Source organism: Anabrus simplex, chromosome 2 (genome assembly GCF_040414725.1).
Source record: "Anabrus simplex isolate iqAnaSimp1 chromosome 2, ASM4041472v1, whole genome shotgun sequence".
Lineage (NCBI taxonomy): Eukaryota > Metazoa > Arthropoda > Insecta > Orthoptera > Tettigoniidae > Anabrus > Anabrus simplex.
Genome location: NC_090266.1, coordinates 1,108,388,703 through 1,108,412,977, shown reverse-complemented (window position 1 = coordinate 1,108,412,977; position 24,275 = coordinate 1,108,388,703). Strand labels below are relative to the sequence as shown.

At 41.3% G+C, this 24,275-nt stretch overlaps 2 pseudogenes; both read right to left on the bottom strand.

Moving 5' to 3' along the window:
* Positions 1–1,367: 1,367 nt before the first annotated feature.
* On the bottom strand, positions 1,368–4,314 carry LOC136863789 (mitochondrial 2-oxoglutarate/malate carrier protein pseudogene; annotated as a pseudogene).
* Positions 4,315–8,067: 3,753 nt separating this feature from the next.
* On the bottom strand, positions 8,068–9,057 carry LOC136863314 (E3 ubiquitin-protein ligase RING1-like; annotated as a pseudogene).
* Between the last annotated feature and the right edge of the window lie 15,218 nt (positions 9,058–24,275).

The window sequence follows — 24,275 nt, the reverse complement described above, 5'->3', positions numbered from 1 at the left end:
CCAAGTTCGCAATCAGCAGAAATGTTTCAATTACTTTGAAGTATTTAATACTTGAGAAAATACAAGTCTTAATGCATTCGTTCAAAATTCTAAGATTGCAAGACTGTTGATAAGTTTCAATCACATCTCACTGTAATTTCGCCAACTGTAGGCTCCCATTCCGTAGTGTCACATAGCGACGCAAACTTCCACCAGCCAACCATCCTGGTTCGACTGCGGGACAACACTGTGTCATGTTGGATTTTCGCTCCTCTTCTATAACAAAGTCGCGGAGATTGCAGCTGTTTAATTTCTTCCAGTATCTTCCTTAACCCGAGGTGGATTTTAACGAAACTTGGTGATAATTTAGATTTTAAATGGTGCATACGGTGATGTTATTATATTTGTATTGTAATTTCTATACGAGTCATTTATGATAGAATGTTAGGAAGGTTCTATTGATGATGCAACTTAGCCTTTCCGAGTCGTCGCTGGCTCCTACGTCACTCGCAGCACGCTCGCTGTCGCCAGCTGCTCCGTTGGCACGCGGCACGTATTTTAAGTTTGAAATACTTCATTCTAATGCTGGACCAGCGTTCCTGGTACATCTCTCTCTTCCCTGGGGAAAAGAGAATTCTATAGGGATTTTCTTTTTCTTCAATTTTCTCTCTTGAATAATTTCATTAAATTTTCGGAATTGTAAATTTCCTTGACGCCACAATCTAGCTTATCAACTTTATTAGCTCCGCTGTCGAGTACCTCAGCTACTTTGAATGGTCCAATGTACAGAGGGCAAAATTTGGCATAGACGCGGAGTTCAGGATGTGATACAGCATAAAACCAAGTCATCAACTTGTAACGGTTGACTGAAGGCACGATTCCTCTGTCATCTTTCCCTTATCCACGCAGCGTGTCGAAGCCTTTGCTTAGCTATCGTCACACGAGTCGAGTGGGTTACTGATGCATCTTCACGTGCTGGCCAAATCTGATCCCACGGTCTATCAGGTGTAAGATCCTTATGCACTCTTATAGGGATATCTTGGATGGACACGTGAGTCGTTGAGTTGACTATCTTCTGAATTACGGGGAGAACCTCGACCCATTTCCAATGTTGTGATCCGCAGTATAGTCTACAAAACCTCCCAATTTCGCGCTTGATTCTTTCTGTGGGATTTGCTTCCGGGTACCTTATGGAGTTCATGATATGCTTGCTTTCAAGCTCTTCTAAGGCTGCTTGGAATTCTACAGAAGTAAATTGCGTCCCATGATCGGTTAATAAAAATTCCGGTTTTCCATCAGTGGTCTTCACATAACACTATCCTCCACCACAATAACACGCTGTTACCTACACATAGAAGATGCCGCCCACCCTCATCGGAGGGTCTGCCTTACAAGGGCTGCACTCGGCTAGAAATAGCCACACGAAAAAAATCAGTGGTCTTCATGTTTTGTACTGTTGTCTTGGATATATCCACAGCCACTGAAGCAGCAGTAGTAAGCAGCCCATATTTCATGCTGCTACAGAAGTGGCCGATTATATTGTACTTTGAAATAACCTGTGCCAGGTAGGAATTGCTTAGCCTGAGAATAAGTAGTGTAACAAATTCGCCCTTAAGTTGTGAAATTGAATACACCGTTAGGCGCCATAATGTAACAAATTAAGTGGTGAAATTGAGCGTCAAAATGGGACAAAATACTGTTACATTAATAGTCATCATGGGCAACCAAAATTAATCATCTGACGGCATCCCAGCATATTTGGATACCATCACAATAAATATGTAATCGTAAATATAAACGGATCTGAATTATTGTTAAAGTTGGATGTCATCAAATAACTCTAATGATACATATAGGGTTGGCGCATATCCATGTATATATCATATCATAATTGCGGCGGAACATAAGAATCAGAATAACATCTGACAACGACAGGTGTCTCGTGCAATGGTAGTAATTTCATATAAATGAAGGATATGAAAGGATTCCCTATCTACAAATGATAATTGAATATTGGATGGTTTTATTTACATTCTTTGCATTGCTGTGAAGGCGTAACATTACATTGTTGATGAGAAAAACTTTACGATAATGGCTGTATTGATCTTTAGCAATGGCGTAGTTTAACAATGATAACAACATGACTCCGAATTTTAATTCAATTTACAAATAATTATCATAGTGGTTAGTCCATGTGAAGAGTTTAAATAAATCGTTACATGACATTAAATGAAATTTTTTTTAACAATATTGAAAATGAATATTTGAAAGTTTTATCAGAAATGACTTAGAGTACCATTAGAAATTCATATCTTAAATGTATATATAAATATACGACATGAAACATAAATATATGGGTTGTATGATTTGGTGAAATATCGCTTCATTGCCCGCGGTTCTAAAGAAAAATCCTCATATCAATGTGTCAGTTCTCGCCTTCAGGTTGTTTTCAATTAAAACAAATATAAATTAACATTGCATTAATGGCAGCAACATCCAGATATTAATTAAAATATGAAAGAGATTTTCCCTTCACCAAATCACGTAATTCAATGCAAAAGTAGATATCATGAAATTAGAAGAATTCATTTTGAAGATACGCAAATATGACATCATCTCAAAGTAATAAAAGAAGAATACACCAACATGCGAATAGAAATAACAAAAACATGGCTTCGGTTCGTTCCTAGAATGGATAAAATACATTCCCAAAATACATTTCAGTTGCATAGCCACCCTGGATTGATGATTCTGGATCACTCCACCACAAATAACTGTAATTATGCACATGCATAATACTACAATGATGATGCTGGTCACAGGATCTGGTCAGGTTCCCGTAGAATGTACCTTGTAAGAAATAACGAGAGCAAAACTTGACATACGGATTCTAATACCTGTTTTCATTCATATCGAGGATCGATATATTCTGTCGATTTCACACTTATTCATTACTGTAAATATGACACCATATCATTATCATATGCGAAGATTCTATACTCAACAAATTCCTCTCTATCTCAATAAATATGTAGACTAGTAGTAAACACGTAGCTTCACAATAACACATATATTCACAATAACACGCAGGTAACGCTGTCTTCGCTCCTCCTGTAATAAAATTACCGTGCTATTCTACCATAATTCTACTGTACTACAATGAAATAAAATTCCTTCTCTACATTTTAATACAGGTACAGAAACAAGTTATTCTACGATGAATGACTATCATCTTCGAAGATCCTATTTAGTTTGACCAATGTTTCATCACTGACATTAATATATATTGGCGAATTCCTTCCAGAAAGTCGAAGATATGCGTATATAGCACAGCGGTTACGAATGTAAGTATATCAATGCTCGGTGTGCCCGTGTGATCTCAATCACATCCATGGGCGCCCGCAAGGGGGAGCAAGAGGGGGCACTTGCCCCCGCCCGGAATTCTAAAGATGTTGATGTTCAATTGTAAGCGGTCTCAATCACATCCAAAGCAAAGGTGCGAGTAGCAACAATTGGCAGTATAATCTTGCCGCGTTCGAACAACTCCAGACATGTCATAAATAAAATTCTGTGTTTCCATAAGCAGTTTATTTAATACAAATGTGGTAATATTATAATAAATTATGATGTGAATTCCGAGGTGTTATTCCATCTTCATAGACTCCATTGTAAATTACTTCATTTTAGTAAAATTGTCATATTGCTATAAATTTTGTTCTGAAAGATTGCTTATTCCAAATCCATATAAGGAAAATGTCACAGTAGCAATTTGGACAGTATTCACGATCATAGCCCTTCCAATTGTAGGTATAACAGCCCGCCATAAAGTGAAGAAACCCTTCTCCTGTGAGATACGGAACAGCTTCCATCACATTCTTGTAGTTCCGTCGCTCTTCCAGAGGTAACCGTTCGTCGGCAGTCTTGCGAATTAAGGCCACTTCAGCAGGTGTGCCGACAAATGCACCAGTCATACCAGCAGCCAATCCAAGAAGAGGTTTCATGGCAAAGTTTGGTGGTTGTCCATCCGCTCCAGTGAACATTTCAAACAAGCATGTAGCCTATGTACTCCAAGCCTGGTGATGGTATATGTCGCCTGACGTAGAAGTCCAGCAGAAAGGTAAGTGTACATGCTCACAATTCCTTCCTTTCTTCAAATGCCTGCAAAAGTATGATAACTTGTATTGTACTCTATTTCTGCTCCACCCATTCCCTCAACTACTTCCTATTTTCCACCAAATCCAAAAGCTGAACGAAGCATGTTGCTCCCATACCGGCTAGACCAACAAATAGGAACTTAACCCCGTTGGAAATAGATGGTTGTTTCGGTTCAGCCATTTCAGTGATATATTTGGTCCCTTAAGTATGTGTTGTATGTCCGTCGCTCCCTTCTCGCTCCGCCTGCCAGCTACACGCGCGCCAGTGTGTCATTCTTCTAGCCTCGACGCGCAGCCCTCAGTGCGCGTGCCTGGACCGTCGTGTGTGTACTATAAAGAGGGACTCCCAGCCTGTCCAGACGCCCACTTGCCCCGGTGTCCAGCTCCAGAATACACCCTACGTCGAGCACGGAGGCTACTCCTCTTGAAAATGTGCTTCGGCCAGGTGGACTGAATTTCTGGCAGTACGAGGTCTCACCTCTGGTCACCGCTCCTCTTGCCTATTCCGCTGCCCATGTCCAGTCATACTATTACATGCCTTTATATTTCCCTAATTAATGCAAGCTCCCTTGGTTTCGCTAAATAAGAATTATTCCAACATTGAACTTGCTTTTATGAACTCAGCAAGGAAGGACTTTCAAAGACATTTATGTCAGTGCTTCGGATAGTTTTCGACTATCAACTTTCATATCACAAGGACTATCTTTTCGAGATAGTAGTGGATGTAAATACTGCAAACTTGTATATAGTGTACAAAAGATAGACTCTTTCTCAAGATTCCTAATTCATTTTGCTTCAAGTTAAATTTCAGTTTTATTTGTGTAAATAGTGTATTTTGCATTTGAAGTGAATAAAGAAGTTGTGTTTTGTAAATCTCAACCTTGGTTACAACAGTATGTACAACCATTTCGAACTTAATGCCAGTCTTATTTTTGATTGGCAGAAAATGGCTAAAAGCAGAAATTATTATCACTCACTTGTAAAGATCTTAATGTCACCAGTAATGTACAATGGTTTAAAGTTCAACTGGAAACATCCACTCAAATATTTGAACACTCTAACTTGTTAATTATTTACACTAGAAAAAAATTCGAAGTACTATATTGTCCATGATACGAGGCTAGTATTGTGCCTTATGTTATTATTATTAACATCATTTAACTTTTCGGAAACAAAGTTTTTTCTTACTTGACAGTTCACTCGAGTGTTGTAAGTTATTATCTGATTGCTCCAAGTAAATTAAATCACTTTATTAATTGTACTTCAATCAAGCTAAATACGGTTGTGGCGTTATTTTATACTACTGCACTCCAGTCAGGCTCATCACGGCAAGGGCGCCATTTTATATTATCTCTCTCCTCTCTGTAACAGGAAATGCCCGTACTTTAAGTTTGAAGAGCACGAGATGGTACGCAGGGCGTGTACGGCACATTAAATTAGAGTGGTACTGAGAGTGAGAGGATTTGCTTTGAATGAAGTTCTAAATAAATTTTTTAACTGTTTGTTTTGTTGTGAAAAGTCAAGTTCATATCACCTCCGTACAGTAGAAGTTTAATTGGGCGTAACCTTTCTCCGTTCTCTGGCTGGCCATGTCCCACGTTGCTCTGCTACTCCTCTCGTCCTTACCATGGATAAGCTCTCGGCACCATGGAACCACGTATACTCCAACGAGTGAAGCTCTAGAAGTTCTAGAAATTCTTTAACTTCTTGAAGATCTTGGAGGTCTAGGAGTTTGGTTTGCCGAGATCATTCACTCGGGAGGATAGCGCGAGGGCATGGGCAATTTGACGTGTTGTTCTGAGGTGTAATTTCTGAACTGAAGAAAGTAAATGCACTGATGCCGTGTCGAATGTCAATCAAATCGAAACTAAACTTTCCTTTAAGGCAAATAAACTGTTCACATGAGAAATTTTTGAAATTAACTTGCATGCGGCCGAATGTCAGTATACTCGAACCGCATTCTTTTTAACGTACGTGGCACTTTGCACAAATTATTATATTGTTCACAAATAGTTCACTTAAGTTTTCGAATAATATAACACAATTATTTATAAAGTTGTATGGCTTGGCGATTATTTTGCAAGTATTTACAAAGTTTAATTAACACCGTTATGACGCTATGAATGTGAATTACTTCAATTTATTAGAAGAAGTTAAATGCCTTGCTTGTGAAATTAGTTTCGTTCACTCGCACTGTCATATTCATGTTCAAACACGAATAATAATGATGGTAAGGCTTCATAATAATTTGATAGTGAAAATTAGTGCCGTTCTCTAGTAGTCCTGGTTCCACACGTGAAGTTCGATGTTTCCCTAACATTCAGATTTCAGTTGAATAAATACAGTTCTAATGCATTGTCCAAATTCTAACTTAGCTATCTGCAGCCATAATTTAATCACTTTGGAGTATTTAGTATATGCGAAAATACAAGTCCTAATGCACTGTTACAGAGTCTAAGTTCGCAATCTGCAGAAATATTTCAATCACTTTGAAGTATTTAATACTTGAGAAAAATACAATTCTCTTGCACTCGTTCAAAATTTAAGTTCACAAGGCTATTGATAAACTTCAATCACTTCTCACCGTAATTATGTTGACTGTAGACTTCCATTCCCTACTGTCACATCGCAACGCAAACTTCCAGCAGCCAACCGTCCTGGTTCGACTGTGGGACAAGACTGTGTCATGTTGAATTTTCGCTCCTCTTTTATACCAAAGTCGCGGAGATTGCAGCTGTTTCATTTCTTTCAATATCATCCTTGACACGAGGTGGTTTTTAAAGAAACTTAGTGGTATTGGAGGTATGAATATGCTAGATGCGTTGATTTTATTTTTATATTCGTATTGCAATTCCTGTGCAAGTTATTTATTGTAGAATGCTTGGAAGTTTCAATGGATGATGCAACTTCGACTTTGCGAGATGAGTCTGGCTCCTACGTCACTCGCAGCATGCTCGCCCTCGCTAGCTGCCCCTTTTTTAGCAGTATGAAAATTATACATTAAAGAAACTTCACTTAACAGCCCTTACGTTAAATTTCTTCTTGCCTCATTCACCTAATTTTTTACTGTCATCTTAGCTTCTCAGTACCTTTTCATTCATTTTCGTAATTCCACTTGGTTTTACGCAAACAACCATCAAAAGAAAACAATTACTGCTATAGTACCAGCATTTTATTTTAAAGGAATTGGAATACTGACTGTAAACTATACTGTATGAATTGCTTATCACTCTTAGTAATAATACAGTTAGAAGAACGCACTGCTCCATTATATGATGTAAAATACTGCAGGGGGAGAAACAAGAGGACTCACCTAGCACATATCTCTGAAGGTGATGAGATTATTTCCACCAACATATCCAGCAGAGAGTATGTCTTCATTACTTTTGTCTCAGTATTCAGCAAAAATATCCCTACGATTTGGAATGGATTCCAAAATCAATCCCTACTTCATAACAAAACGAGCCAAATATCTCTACACATAGGAACCGTAGGGACATGGTTGGCTTGACAACACTGGTATGTACTAATGCTCAAACTACTGAAGAGCAAATTTAATCCTGCTGACGACAATGTTTCATGATCAAAACAAAGTGTTTTTTAAGCTCTCTCTGTTCAGCATTAACAGGTGAATAAGCCGGAGAGAACATAAAGTATAAATTCTTATATACATGAAATGGACCGTGAATGCATCAATGTTAGTTGAAGAAACTTCAGTGATATACAATTACATGTATCTTAGCACAATGGATAAGGTAAAAATTAAAGCATTAGGGTAAGAGATTCGAGGGAATCATTGAAAAAACATGATAATACTTTCACCATCATCTCATAACATTTCAAACCTCGCACACTACCCTCCAGCTATGAGTGTTCTCAAATAAGATTTTCTAAGAGCTTTTAGCTTGCGCTGGTTTTATGGAAGGCTTTGTCCCTAGGACTTCTTCCAAGTGTAATACATTTCTAGAGCTTTGTTAAGTTTCCAGAATTTATCGTTCAATTGTCGCAGAATCCGTAAGCCACTCACTACTACTAGTTGGCCAGGTGTTGGGGGTATATAAATGCAGAAATATAACAGACGCAAGTTTTGCGGAAGATCAGCCTCATCGAGATACAATGTAAGTTTCATAACAAGGTATTTGCTAACATGATCAACTGAGCATTTGGCCCTTGTCTTGATGTAACGGATATAAATCCCTTTCAGTGCCTTAATCAATGTGTTGTCAGTTCCCATTTCTGTTGGATGAAGATTTGACACCATCTCAATTTCGTCAAAAGTTATTGGTTCAGAAGGACATTCTTTACCCTCACCTATAGAAGAATCTTGGGCATCATTACTTTATCCTGCAGATTCAGGTTCTGAATTATGTAATGACTTTGAGAAATTAACACATTTAGATACACTTCACTCTGAGAACGGCCTTGAGTCGAGGTCTGTGCTGCCTGTGACTGAGACTGTGAAGGCTGTGGCAGCACTGGAGGAGTGCCAGCCTGTGCTGTTGGTTGACGTGGAGTGGCAGGCAGTGAAGATGGTAACGGAGATGGCTGTGTGACGGGCTGATTTGGTACGGATTGCATCTCTCTGGCCTTGTTTTGTTAGGGTATAGGTGTAGAAGGAGCGCTTACATTAGCTGCATTATTAGGCGAATTTTGTGGATCAGTAGCACGTTTCCTTGCTCTATGTGGCCTGTTCTGACACTGTAATTTGGTGCCCTCCTTACTTGATTTTACGAGGGCCGCTTGACTGTGACCATTGTACACTTTTGCAAGAACTCTCTTGATGAGCCTCATACTCACCTCGACTAGGGTATATTTTGGAAATAAGCAAATCAAAATTAGGATTAAGTTTCAGAGGAAGTTTGGGTATCAATTTCTTCCGTCAAGCAGGGCACTCCTTGTTGCCGGAACATACTGCTGTTTTCATACAGTTGTCAAATTCTGAGCATATGCTGGCGGTCGCTGGGCCCTCAGCTGAGGGTTCCTATTTTTAACCTAACCCCTTTGAACATTCTAAAGCGTCTTCCATTTTCAGGCCCATTGTGGCCCTTTTAATTTTTTGCTGTTATCTTCATTTTTTAATGTGTCGGAACCACTCCATTTTTATGTCTGATTTGTGCTATATATATAATATGGTTTCTAAGATAAGCCTCCTCTTGAAACAATAATCATAACCACTAACATAGTTTTTCTGAATGCATTGCAACTTGCGAGGGTAAGAACTACTTCACCTTACTTCAGCTGGAGAGCAGCATGACGATGCAGGGTACTTTTGCTAGAGTCTTTTTCAGCTATCTCCTTTTCTGAACTTCGCTCATCCCTTCTTCTCCTCTTCTGATCCTATCAATGTTAGGAATATTCAAGGTTTCTCCCTCCTGTGGTTGTGAGCGGTAGGTTAAACATACGTGTTCCCCTGACTATCGTAAGGCGCTACTAAAAGGGGCCCAGGGTTCTCAAATTGGGTGCGTAGATTGGCGCCCTTGAGGCACATACCTGAGTCCGCGTACTGCCTACGCATACTTGTGTCACACCTCCACACTTCCTTCTATACTATCCGACCTCTCTTTCTCAACTTTTTAAAAACCATTCGTGGGCTAGGGAGCCTCATTTTCCCGTCTTTCAAGGCCTTTTTCCTTCCTATAACCGATATATCCATTTTCCGATATGTCGCAACACTTTCATGTTTCCTCCGTGATTACAGTTATATAGAGGATGTTTACTAATAAGTATACACTCTTAAAAAATGTAATCACAATCAGCAGCAAATTTTAACAGGGTGCACGTCACACATGAAAGCGAGGAGCTTCTAAAACATATTTCTGCTCCAGTGCATCATGAGGAACAACTGCCTAGATTTGCTAGATGCTTCATTTCCCACTTTATAATTCTCTGATATTCGCTGATATCTCCATGACCTCTACTGAACCTAACAATGTTGTGGATATTGAGCAGTTTCTCCCCCTAGGCGGGGGTGATAAATTTAACACCAACGGTATACCCTACCTGTCGTAAGATGCTTCTAAAATGGCCAGAGGGACTCTCAACTTGTGAGCATGGGATGGCGACATCGGGGCTCTCGGCTGAGTTCTATTATTGCTTGTGATTCCCTCCCCCTGACCCCTCAATTTCGACAATCCTACTAGACCTCCCTTGTCAACACTCGTTTTTTTCCGACCCCACCCCGACGCTCCCAGACCATTCGAGGGCTAAGGATTCTCTCATTTTCACGCCCTTTGTGGCCTTGTCTTCCTATGGCCGATAACTTCATTTCTCGAAGTGTCGGATCCTCTCCGTTTTCCTCTCTTTTTTTTTTTTGGGAGCAGTATCACCTGCGAAGCCAAGAGCTTCTTCACCGTGATGCTTCTGAAGAGCAACATGAGGAACCTTTGCGAAATTTTGCTACATTCTTCGTTTTTACCTTTCTCCGTCTTTGATCTTTCCTGACCTATACTTGTCCAGTTCCGATCCTATCAATCGTAGGAACATTGAGGACTTTGTGCCCCTGTGTTTTGGTAATTGAAATTATCGCCCATGGTAATCACTTCCTGTCATAAGAGGGGACGAAACGCTGCCACAGGGCTCCCAACTTTGTACTGTGACTGGCGAAAAAGGGTCCTTATGCCAGTCCTTTTATTGCTTCCGACTAGTTGTGCAAGATTCCTCACTTCCATTATACGGTCTCAATTCACGTGTCAAATTCCGACACCGCCGTTATTAGAGCATTCGGATCCAGGGAATCTTTCTTTTTGAAACCATTCATGGCCCTTGTTCTTTGGCCGATATGTCCACTTTTCGAAGTGTCGGGTCCATTCCGTTTTTATCTCTCTGATTTGTGTTATATATAATATAGTTTCCTAAATGTGCTTCCGCTTAAAAGTAACATTACAACCACTATAATAGTTCTCTTGTATGCAGTACAACTTGCGAAGGAAGGAGCTAGTTCACCGCAGTTCAGCTCCAGAGCAGCATGACGATTCTGCATACTTATCTAAGAATATTCGTTTTCTGCCTTCTTTTCTGTTCTTCGCTGATCTCTTCATCTTCTCTTCTCATCCAGCAACGTTAGAAATATTCAGGGTTCCCCCTGTGCGTGGGAGTGACAAAATGAGCACACACGGTATCCCCTGCCTATCGTAAGAGGCGACTAAAGGGGTACCAAGGGCATTCAAATTGGGAGCGTGGGATAGCGGTGTTGGGGTCCTTAGTTGAGTCCCGTTTCTGTTTCCAGATACTTGTACCAGACTCTTCAATTTCATCTATGCTATATGACCTGTCTTTTCAACAATTGTGCTTTTTGACCCCGACGCTGTTATGCTATTCAAGCTGAATGGATTCTATAATTTTCACACCTTTCATGGATCTCGCCTTCCTTTGGTCGGTATGTTCATTTTCGAAGTGCCGGATCCCTTCCACTTTTTATCTCCGATTAGTGTTATATAGAGGGCATTTGCTATATTGTACTTCCCCTCCAAAGTATGATCACAACTAGCAGCATAATATTTTAGGGTGATGTATCACTTCAAATCCAAGAGCTTTTTAATCACATTTCTACTATAGATCAGTATGAGGAATCTCTGCCTAATATTGGTAGACGCTTTGTCTCGAATTCCGTACTTATCTGATTACCCCTATTTTCTTCATGACCGCTTCTGATCCCAACAATGCTGGGGTTGGCATAAATAACACAAGACGCATCTCCTACCTGTCGTAAGAGGCAACTAAATATGCTCCAAGGTGGTGTCAACTTGTGAGCGTGGTCTGTCGAGCACAGGGCCCTCAGCTGACGCCCGGTATTGCTTGTGAATATTTCCGCAAGGCTCATCATTTCCATCTACCTTATCTGAACTTTCTTGCTCAACTCTTCTTCTTTTCCGACACCGACGCTCTTAGATTATTCGAGGGCTAATGCGTATTCCATTGTCAGGCTCTTAGTGGCCCTTGTCTTCCTTAGGCCGATATCATCACTTTTCGAAATGTCGAATCCATTTCAGTTCCCTCTCTGATTAGTGTTATATAGAATATCGTTTCTAAGATGTGCGTCATCTCAAACCTCTAATCATAACCTCTCGCAGATTGGACAGCAACTACCCCCAGCAGCAACTGCGGCAAATTTATAGGGTGTCGCGCCAACTGTGCTAGGACATTTCTAAACACCTGAGGGCCTCCACGCTTGACCAAAGCACCGTTCATTTTCATGTTACGAATGGTCTAACATCATACTAAGTAAATCCTGGAGAATTCGTTTTGCGCAACGAATGGCTCGTGTGGTAAAATATTTTTATATCTTCAATATACTATCATGACGTGTGCCCTCCACACACTCAGGTTCCCCCTGCGATGGCTCTTTCATTGTGCGTAATATTACACTGCAATTGAGTGCATTGGAATGAATCAGTGCTGCCAACTCACACCCTATACACCACAGAAAATGCCCTACAGTCACTCTCAAATTCACTTTACCAGAGGAAACAAATTCTTGTAGACAATATATGACCCGCTAAAGCATCAAACTTAACATATAAACTCCTAGTTGAAGAAACTTCATTGGTATAATAATATGATATAATACAATTACATGCATATATAGCGCAAATGGATAAAGTACAACTTAAAGCATAATGGTAAGAGATTCGAGGGAAACGTTGAAGATAGATGATCATCAAATATATGAATCTGAAATGTGGAATGCCCATACAATGATGTGATGATATATCTTACACATCCTGAATTATTGTAAAATATATAAAACAATGATGCTCTGCCATCATCTCGTAAAATTTAAAACCTCGCACACTACACTGTAACTGTACGCATTCTCAAAAGGTTGTTTAAGAGCTTTTGAATTTTGAAAGACTTTGTCCCTGGGACTTCTTGCAAGAGTGATAATTTCCCGAGGGTTTGTTCGCTTTACAGACTTTATCGTTCACTTGTTGCAGAGTCTGTGACCCACTCAGTACTACTAGTTTGCCAGGCGTTGGAGCAATCTACTTACAGAAATTTATCAAATGCTTGTTTTCAGGGAGATCTACTTCATCGAGATCCAGTATAAGTCTCACAGCAAGGTATTTGCTAAGATGATCAACTAAGCATTTCGCAGTAATCTTGATGTAGAAGATTGAATTACCTTCCATTGCTTAACAATGTGTTCTCAGGTTCCATTTCTATTGGATGGAGTTTAGGCTACAACTCCATTTCGTAGTCATTCGCTTAGGAGTACTTTCTTCACCCACACCCATAGAAGAATCTTGGGTATTACAACTCGTTTCAGAAGATTCAGGTTCTGAATTATGTAATGACTTAGAGCGTTTACCACTTTAAGTACACCTCACTCTGACAATGGCCTAGAGTCGAGGACCGTGGTGCCTGTGATTGAGACTGTGAAGACTGTGACAGCACTGGAGGAGTGCCAGCCTGTGCTGTTGGTTGAGGTGGAGTGGCTGGCAGTGAAGACGGTAAGGGAGAGGACTGACTGACAAGTTGATTTGGTACGGATTATATCTCTCTGGCCCTGTTTTGTTCGGGTGTAGGTGAAGAAGGAGCGCTTACATTAGCTGTATTTGTAGGAAAATTTTCTATATCATAGCACGTTTCCTTGCTCTCGGTGGCCTGTTCTGAGACTAATTTTATGCCCACCGTAATTGAGTTTACGAGGGCCGCTTGACGTGACCTTTGTTCAGTTTTGCAACAACTCTCTCTTGATGAGCCTCATACTCATCTCGACTGGGGTATATTATGGAAATAAGCAAATCAATATTAGGATCAAGTTTCAGAGAACGTTTCGATACCAATTTCTTCCTTCAAGTAGGGCACTCCTTGTTGCCGGAACATAAAGCTGTTTTCATACAGTTGTCAAATTCTGAGCATGTGCTGGCGAGCGTAAGGCCCTCATCTGAGCCATGGGGTAAGCTGGGTAGCGCAATGCCCTCAGCTGAGCCATGGGGTATTAAATGTGATTATTTCCGCCAGTCTACTCTTTTTCATCTATCTATTTTGAACATTCTTTCTCAAGTCTTCTTCTCTTCACACCCCGACTATCTTAGACCATTCGATGGCTAAAGCGCCTGTATTTTCAGGCCCATAGTGGCCCTTTTAATTTTTGGCCTAATATCTTCATTTTTCAATGTGTCTGGACCACGAAATTTTTGTGTCTGATTTGTGCTATAAAGAATATACTGTAGTTGCTAAGATAAGCTTCCTCTTGAAACAATAATCATAAGCACCAGCATAGTTTTTCTGAATGCATTACAACTTGCGGAGGAAAAAGCTACTTCGCCTTACTTCAGCTCGAGAGCAGAATTTCGATGCAGGGTACTATAGAGCTAAGTCCAGGTACTGCCTCCTCATATTTCTGCCATAGCTCCACATTTTCTTCTATACTGTCCGACTTCTCCTTTTCAACTTTTTTCTCAAACCATTCGCGGTCATGGCAGGCTCTCATTTTCCCGTCATTCATTGTCTTTGTCTTCCTATAACCGATACCCCCATTTTTCGATGTGTCTCATCACTTCCATGTTTTCTCCGTGATTGGAGTTACATAGAGGATGGTTACTAATAAGCATTTCCTCTTAAAAATATAACCACAATCAGCAGCATAATGTTGTAAGGGTGCACGTCACACTTGAAAGCGCGGAGCTTCTAAAACATATTTCTGCGTCAGTACAGCATGAGGAACAACTGCCTACATTCCCTATATGCTTCATTTCCCATTTTCTAACTCTGATAATCACTGATATCTTCATGACCTCTACTGATCCTAACAATGTTATGGATAATGAGCAGTTTCTCCCCCTAAGCGGGCGAGATAAATTAAACACCTACGGTGTACCCTGCCTGTCGTAAGAGGCGACAAAAATGGATAGAGGAATCTCAACTTGTGAGCGTGGGCTGGCGACATCGGGGTTCTCACCTGAGTCCTATAATTGCTTGTGATTCTCACCTCCTAAATCCTCAATTTCCTCAATCCTACAAGCCCTCCCTTGGCAACACTCGCTTTTTCCGACGCCGACGCTCCTAGACCATCGAGGGCTATGGATTCTCTCATTTTCACGCCCTTTGTGGCCTAATTTTCCTATGCCCGATAACTTCATTTCTCGAAGTATCGGATCCTCTCCGTTTTTCTCTCTGATTAGTGTTGTATAAGGGTGGCTGTTACGAGGTACATCCTTTTAAAAATATATTCACAACCAACAACATAGTACTTTTCTGGGAGCAGTATCACCTGCGAATCCAAGGGCTTCTTCACCGTGATGCTTCTATAGAGCAACATGAGGAACCTTTGCGAAATTTTGTTACATTCATCGTTTCTACTTTTCTCCGTCTTTGTGCCCCTGTGTTTGTGGTATTTGAAATTATCACCCACGGTGATCACTTCCTGTCACAAGAGGCGACTAAACGCTGCCACGGGGGCTCTCAACTTTGTACCGTGGTTGGCAAAAAGGGGCCTTATCTGAGTCTTGGTGTTGCCTCCGACTAGTTGTGCAAGACTCCTCACTTCCTTTATCCAACCTTAATTCGCTTGTTCAACTCCGATACCGCCGTTATTAGAGCATTCGGATCCGGGGAATCTTTCATTTTGAAACCATTCGTGCCCCTCGTTCTGTGACCGATATCTCAACTTTTCGAAGTCTCGGGTCCATTCCAGTTTATCCTCTCTGGTTTGTGTTATATATAATGTAGTTCCTTAGATGTGTTTCCTCGTTAAATTACAATTAAAACCACCATCATAGTTCTCTTGTATGCAGTACAACTTGCGAAGGAAGGAGCCACATCACCGTAGTTCAGCTCCAGAGCAGCACGACGATTCTGCATACGTCTGTATGAGTATTCTTTTCCTGCTTTCTCCTTTTCTGTTCTTCGCTGACCTCTTCTTCTCCTCTTCTCATTCAATAATGTTAGAAATAACAAGGGATTCCCCCTCTGTGCATGGGAGCGACGGAATTAGCACACACGTTATCCTCTGCCTGTCGTAAGAGCCGACAGAAGGGCCCCGGGTATTCAAATTGAGAGCGTGGGATAGAGGCGTTGGGGTCCTTAGTTGAGTCGCGTTCCTGTTTCCTGATACTTGTACAAGCTCTTCAATTTCATCTATGATATGACCAGTTTCGGCATCACTTGCTTTTTCCGACCCTGACACTGTTAGGCAATTCCAGGTGTAGAGGCTCGTTTCACACAATTCATGGATCTCGTCTGCCCTTGGCCGGTATGTTCATTTTCGAAGTTTCGGGCCTTTCCACTTTTTATCTCCGATTAGTGTTATATAGAGGACATTTGCTATATTGTACTTCCCCTTAAAAGTATGATCAGTGATCACAACCAGCAGCGTAGTATCTTCAGGGTGCAGAATCACTTCAAATCCAAGAGCTTTTTAACCACATTTCTACTACAGATCAGTATGGGGTATCTCTGCCTAATTTTGGTAGACGCTTTGCCTCGAATTCCCTACTTAACTTGTCCGCTATTTTCTTCATGACCGCTTCTGATCTCAACAATGCTGTGGTTGGCATAAATAACACAAGCCGCATCTCCTACCTGTCGTAAGGGGCAACTAAATATGCTCCAAGGTGGTGTCAACTCGTGGGCGTGGTCTGTCGAGCACAGGGCCCTCAGCTGAGGCGCGGTATTGCTTGTGAATATTTCCGCAAGGCTCATCACTTCCATCTGCCTTATCTGAACTTCCTTGTTCAATTCTTCTTCTTTTCCGACCCCGACGCTCTTAGATTATTCGAGGGCTCATGCGTCTTCCATTTTCAAGCCCTTAGTGGCCCGTGTCTTCCTTTGGCCGATAACATCACTTTTCAAAATTTCGGATCCATTTCAGTTTCCTCTCTGCTAGTGTTATATAGAATATCGTTTCTAAGATGTGCGTCATCTCAAAAATCTAATCAAAACCTCTTGCAGATTGACAGCAACTACCCCCAACTGCGGCAAATTTATAGGGTGTCGAGCCAGCAGTTGAAGGACATTTCTGAACACTTGACGGCCTCCATGCTTGACCAAATCACAGTTTATCTTCATGTTACGAATGGTCTAACATCATACTAAGTAAATAGTGGTGAATTTGCTTTGCGCAAAGATGGCTGCTGCGGTAAAAAAAATTATATCTTCTATATACTACCATGACCTCTGCCTGTACACACTCACGTGCCCTTTCGATGGCTCTTTCATTTCGCGTAATGTGACTTTGCAATTGAGTGCATTAGAATGAATCAGTGCTGCCTACTCAAATTCTAAACACCACTGAAAATGCCCCTACATTCACTATCAAATTCTCTTCACCAGAGAATACAAATTCTTGCAGACAATATATGAGCCGCGAGAGCTTAATGTTAACATATAAATTCTCATTGAAGAAAGTGCAATGATATAATAATGTGATATAATACAACTACATGCATCATGGCGCAAATGGATAATGTACCACTTAAAGCATTATGGTAAGAGATTCGGGGGAACATTGAAGATAGATGATCATCAAATATATGAATCGGAAATGTGGATTGCCCATTCAAGGATGTGATGATAGGTCTTACACAACCTAAATTATTATAAAAATTATATAACACAATGATACTTTCACCATCATCTCGTAAAATTTAAAACTTCGCACACTACACTGTAGCTGTACGGGTTCTCAAAGAGGTCGTTTAAGAGGTTTTGACTTGCTCAAGGCATTGTCCTTGGGACTTCTTGCTAGATTAATAATTTCCTGAGGGTTTGTTCGCTTTACTGATTTTATCGTTCACTTGTCGCAGAGTCTGTGACCCGCTCAGTACTACTAGTTGGTCAGGTGTTGGAGCAATATAATTGCAGAAATTTATCAAACGCTTGTTTTCAGGAAAATCAACCTCATCGAGATCCAATATAAATCTCATAGGAAGGTATTTGCTAAGATGATCAACTGAGCAGTTCACTGCAATCTAGATGTAGAAGATTGAATTATCTTCCATTGCCTTAACAATGTGTTGTAGGGTCCCACTTCTGCTGGATGGAGTTTGAGCAACAATTCTATTCCGTAGTCATTCGTTTAGGAGGAATTTCTCCACATTCATCCTTAGAAGAGTCTTGGGTATTAAAACTCGATTCAGAAGATTCAGGTTCTGAATTATGTAATGACTTAGAGCGTTTAACACTTTAAGTACACTTCAGTCTGAGAACGGCCCAAAGTCGAGGTCTGTGCTGCCTGTGATTTGAGATTGTGAAGGCTGTGATAGCACTGGAGGAGTGCTGGCCTGTGCTGTTGGTTGAGGTGGAGTGGCAGGCAGTGAAGACGGTGAGGGAGATGGTTCGGTGGCAGGCTTAATTGGTTCGGATTGTATCTCTCTGGCCTTGTTTTGTTAGTGTGTAGGTGAAGAAGGAGCGCTTACATTAGCTGTAACACTAGGAGAATTTTCTGGATCAGTAGCACGTTTCCTTGCTTTGTGTGGCCTGTCCAAACACTAATTTTATGCCCGCCGTAATTGAGTTAACGAGGGCCGTTTGACGGTGACCCTTGCTCAGTATTGCAAGAACTCTCTCTTGATAGCCTCATGCTGATCTCGACTAGGGTATATTTGGAAAATAAGGAAATAAAACTTAGGATCGAGTTTCAGAGAACGTTTCGATACCAATTTCCTCCTTCAAGTAGGGAACCCCTTGTTGCCGGAACATACAACTGTTTTCATACAGTTGCAAATTATGAGCGGTTGCTGGGGAGCGCAAAGCTCTCAGCTGAGGGATGGGGTATTAAATGTGATTATTTCCGCCAGGGTCCTCTTTTTCATATATCCTCTTTGAACATTCTTTATCAAGTCTTCTTCTCTTCAGACCCTGATTATTTTAGACCATTCGAGGGCTAAAGAGTCCGCTATTTCCAGGCCCATAGTGGCCCTTTTTCTTGCCTGGTATGATCATTTTTCAATGTGTCGGAACTAGGCCATTTTTGTGTCTGATTTGTGCTGTATAGAATATCGTTTCTAAGATAAGCTTCCTCTTGAAACAATAATCATAACCACCAGCATAGTTTTTCTGAATGCATTACAACTTTGAAGGAAAGAGCTACTTTGCCTTACTTCAGCTCGAGAGCAGAAAAACGATGCAGGGTACTTTTGCTAGAGTCTTCTTTTTCAAATATCACCTTTTCTTATCTTCGCACATCGCTTCTTCTCCTCTTCTGATCCTAACATTGTTAAGGAATATTCAGGGTCTCTCCCTCCTGTGGATGTGAGCAGTAGGTTGAGCAAACGTGTTCCCATGAATGTCGTAAGGCGCGACTAAAGGGCGTCCCAGGGTTCTCAAGGTGTTTTCGTGGATTGGCGACCATGAGACACAGAGCTGTGTCCAGGAACTGCGTCCATATATTTGTGCAATAGCTCCTCACTTTCTTCTATACTATCCGACTTCTCCTTTTCAACTTTTTTTCTTAAACCATTCGCGCTCTTGGGAGGCTCTCATTTTCCTGTCTTTCAATGCCTTTGTCTTCCTACAACCAATATCTCCATTTCGATGTGTCGCAACACTTTCCTGTTTTCTCCGTGATTAGAGTTATATAGATGATGGTTACTAATAAGCATTTCCTCTTAAAACTATAATCATAATCAGCAGCATAATGTTGTGAGTGTGCACGTTACACATGAAAGCGAGGAGCTTCTTAAACATGTTTCTGATCCAGTGCAGCGTGAGGAACAACTGCCTAGATTCGCTAGATGCTTCATTTCCAATTTTCTAATTCTCTGATATTCACTGATACCTTCATGACCTCTACTGATCCTAACAATGTTATGGATATTGAGCAGTTTCTCCCCCTAGGCCGGGGTGATGAATTTAAGACCAAGGGTATAACCTGCCTGCCGTAAGAGGCGACAAAAATGGCCAGAGGATCTCTTAACTTGTGTGCGTGTGCTGGCGACATCGGGGCTCTCAGCTGAGTCCTAATATTCCTTGTGATTCTCGCCCCCTGAATCCTCAATTTCATCAGTCCTATAAGACCTTCCTTGTCAACACTCGTTTATTTCCGACCCCGATGCTCCTAGACCATTCGAGGGATAGGGATTCTTTCATTTTCACGCCCTTTGTAACCTTGTATACCTATGGCCGTTAATTTCAATTCTCGAAGTGTCGGAACCTATCCGTTTTTCTCTCTGATTAGTGTTTGTCCCTGGGACTTCTTGCAAGAGTTATGATTTCCCGAGGGTTTGTTCGCTTTAGAGATTTTATCGTTCACTTGTCGCAGTGTCCGTGACCCGCTCAGTACTACTAGTTGGCCAGGTGTTGGAGAAATATTTCGTAATTGCAGAAATTTATCAGATGTATGTTTTCAGGGAGATCTACTTCATCGAGATCCAATATAAGCCTCATTGCAAGGTATTTGCTCCGATGATCAACTGAGCGGTTCGCTGTAATCTTGATGTAAAAGACTGAATTATCTTCCATTGCCTTAAGAATGTGTTGTCAGGTCCCATTTCTGTTGGCTTGAGTTTGAGCAACAACTCAATTTCGTACTCATTCGTTTAGGAGGACTTTCTTCACCCTCACCCTTAGAAGAATCTTTGGTATTACAACTCTCTTTCGGAAGATTCAGGTTCTGAATTATGTAATGACTTAGAGCGTTTAACACTTTTATGTACACTTCACTATGAGAACGGCCCGGAGTCGAGGTCTGTGGTGCCTGTGATTGAGGTTGTGAAGGCTGTGACAACACTGGAGGAGTGCCAGCCTGTGCTGATGGTTGAGGTGGAGTGGCAGACAGTGAAGACGGTAAGGGATATGGCTGGGTGAGAGGCTGATTCGGTACCGATTGCATCTCTCTGGCCTTGTTTTCTTAGTGTGTAGGTGTAGAAGGAGCGCTTATATTAGCTGTAACACTAGGAGAATATTCTGGATCAGTAGCACGTTTCACCGAGCTCGATAGCTGCAGTCGCTTAAGTGCGGCCAGTATCCAGTATTCGGGACAGAGTAGGTTCGAATCCCACTATCGGCAGCCCTGAAAATGTTCTTCCGTGGTTTCCCATTTTCACACCAGAAAAATGCTAGGGCTGTACCTTAATTAATGTCACGGCCGCTTTCTTCCCATTCCTAGCCCTTCCTTGTCCCATCGTCGCCATAAGACCTATCTGTGTCGGTGCGACGTAAAGCAACTAGCAGTAGCACGTTTCCTTGCTCTCCGTAGCCTGTTCTGAGACTGTAATTTGATGCCCTCGGTAATCCCGTTTACGAGGGCCGCTTGAACGTGACTCTTGTTCAGTTTTGAAAGAAGTCTCTCGTGATGAGCCTCATACTCATCTCGACTGGGGTATATTATGGAAATAAGCAAATCAATATTAGGATCAAGTTTCAAAGAACGTTTCGATACCAATTTCTTCCTTCAAGTAGGGCACTCCTTGTTGCCGGACCATAAATCTGTTTTCATACAGTTGTCAAATTCTGAGCATGTGCTGGCGAGCGCAGGGCCCTCAGCTAAAGCATGGGGTATTAAATGTGATTATTTCCTCCAGGCACCGCTTTTCCATCTATCCTCTTTGAACATACTTGCTCAAGTCTTCTTCTCTTCAGACCCCGACGATGAAAGACCATTCGAGGGCTAAAGCGCCTGCCCTTTTCAGACCCATAGTGGCCCTTTTTTGCCTGGTATCTTCATTTTTCAATGTCTCGTAACCACGCCATTTTTTGTGTCTTATGTGTCGTATATTGAATGTCGTTTCTAAGATAAGCTTAGTCTTGGAAAAAATAATCAAAACCACCACTATAATTTTAACTTGCAATGGAAGAAGCTACTTCCCCTTACTTCAGATCGAGAGCAGTATGGCCATGCCGGGTACTTTCGCTAGAGTCTTCTATTTTAAATATCTCCTTTTCTGATCTTCACTCATCCCTTCTTCTCCTCTTCTGATCCTAACAATGTTAGTATTATACAGGGTTTCTCCCTCCTGTGGTATAAGCGGTAATTTAAGCACACGTGTTCCCCTGACTGTCGTAAGTCGCCTGTAAAGGGGGTCCCAGAGTTCTCATTTTGTGTTCTTGGATTGGCGAACATGAAACACGTAGCTCAGTTCAGGTACTGCCTCCACATATTTGTGCCATAGCTCCACACTTTCTTGTATACTACCCGACCTCACCTTCTCAACGATTTTTTCTTAGATCATTCGCGGGGTTGGGATGCTTTCATTTTCCCGTCTTTCAAGGCGATATCTCCATTTTTGGATGTGTCGCAACACTTCCAAATATTCTCCGTGATTAGAGTTAGATAGAGGATGGTTACTAATAAGCATTTCCTCTGAAAATTATAATCTCAAACAGCAGCATAATGGTGTAGGGGTGCACGTCACACTTGAAAGCGCGGAGCTTTTTAAACGCATTTCTGTTCCAGTGCAGCATGAAGAACAACTGCCTAGATTAGCTAGATGCTTCATTTCCCATTTTCTAATTCTCTGATATTCACTGCTAACTTCATCGTGACGATTCTGGAGAGCAACATGAGAAACCATTGCCAAATTATGTTACATTCATCGTTTCTACCTTTCTCCGTCTCTAATCTTTCCTGATCTGTACTTGTCCAGTTCTGATCCTATCAATCTTAGGTGTAGTGGGGTCATTGTGCACCTGTGTTTGGGTAATTGTAAATATCATCCATGGTAATCACTTACTGTCATAAGAACCGACTAAACGGTGCTAGGGCTTCTCTCAAATTTGTACCGTGGTTGGCGAAAAAGGGGCAATATCTGAGTCCTGGAATTGTTTCCGACTAGTTGTGCAAGATACCTCACATCCATTATCGGATCTTAATTCGCTTGTTCAACTCCGACACCGCCGTTATTAGAGCATTTTGATCTAAGGAATCTTTCATTTTCGAACCATTCGTGGCCCTGCTGTCTTTTGGCCGATATCACCATTTCTCGAAGTGTCGGTTCCATTCCGTTGTTTCTCTCTCTGATTTGTGTTGTATATAACATACTTTCTTAGATGTGTTTCTTCCTTTAACCTATAATTACAACCACCATCATAGGTGCAACTTGCGAAAGAAGGAGCCACTTCACCGTAGTTGAGCTTCAGAGCAGCATTGCGATTCTGCATACTTATGTATTAGTATACTTCTTCTGCTTTCTCTTCTGTTCTTCGCTGATCCCTTCTTCTCTTCTCATCCAACAATGTTAGGAATATTCAGGGTTTGTCCCCCTGTGGGTGGGAGCATCAGAAAGAGCACACACGGTATCCACTGTCTGTCGTTAGAGGCGACTAAAAGGTGCCCCCAGGGAATTCAAATTGGGAGCGTGGGATGGCGGCGGTCTGGTCCTTAGTCGAGTCTCGTTCCTCTTTCCTGCTACCTGTACCAGGCTCTTCAATTTCATCTGAGCTCTATGACCAATTTAGTCAACACTTATCTGAACTTCTATACTCAAGTCGTCTTCTTTTAACACCCCGTCGCTCTCAGATTATTCGAGGGCTTATGCGTCTTCCATTTTCAGGCTCATAGTGGCCCTGGTCTTCCTTTGGCCGATATCATCGCTTTTGCAAATGTCGGATCCATTTCAGTTTCCTCTCTGATTAGTTTTATATAGAATATCGTTTCCATGATATGCGTCATCTCAAACCTATAATCATAAACTCTCCCAAATTGGACAGCAATTGCCCCCAGCAGCAAAAGGGGCAAATTTGGAGGGTGTCGCGACAGCTGTTGTAGAACATTTCTCAACACTTGGCGGCCTCCATGGCTGACCAACTCACAGTTTATTTTCATGTTCTAATGGTCTACCATCATACTAAGTAAATCCTGGTGAATTTACTTTGCGCAAAGAATGGCTGCTGCGGTATAAAGTGTTTATATCTTCTACATACTACCATGACCTCTGCCTCTACACACTCACGTGCCCCTTTCGATGGCTCTTTCATTTCACGTAATGTGACTTTGCAATTGAGTGCATTAGAATGAATCAGAGCTGCCTACTCATATTCTGCACACCTCTGAAAATGCCCCTACATTCACTGTCAAATTCTCTTCACCTAAGAATACAAATTCTGGTAGACAATATATGAGACGCGAGAGCTTAATCTTAACATTAAAATACTTAGTTGAAAAAACTTCAATGATATAATAATGTGATATAATACAACTACATGCATCATAGCGCAAATGAATATAGTACAACATAAAATATTATGGTATGAGATTCCAGG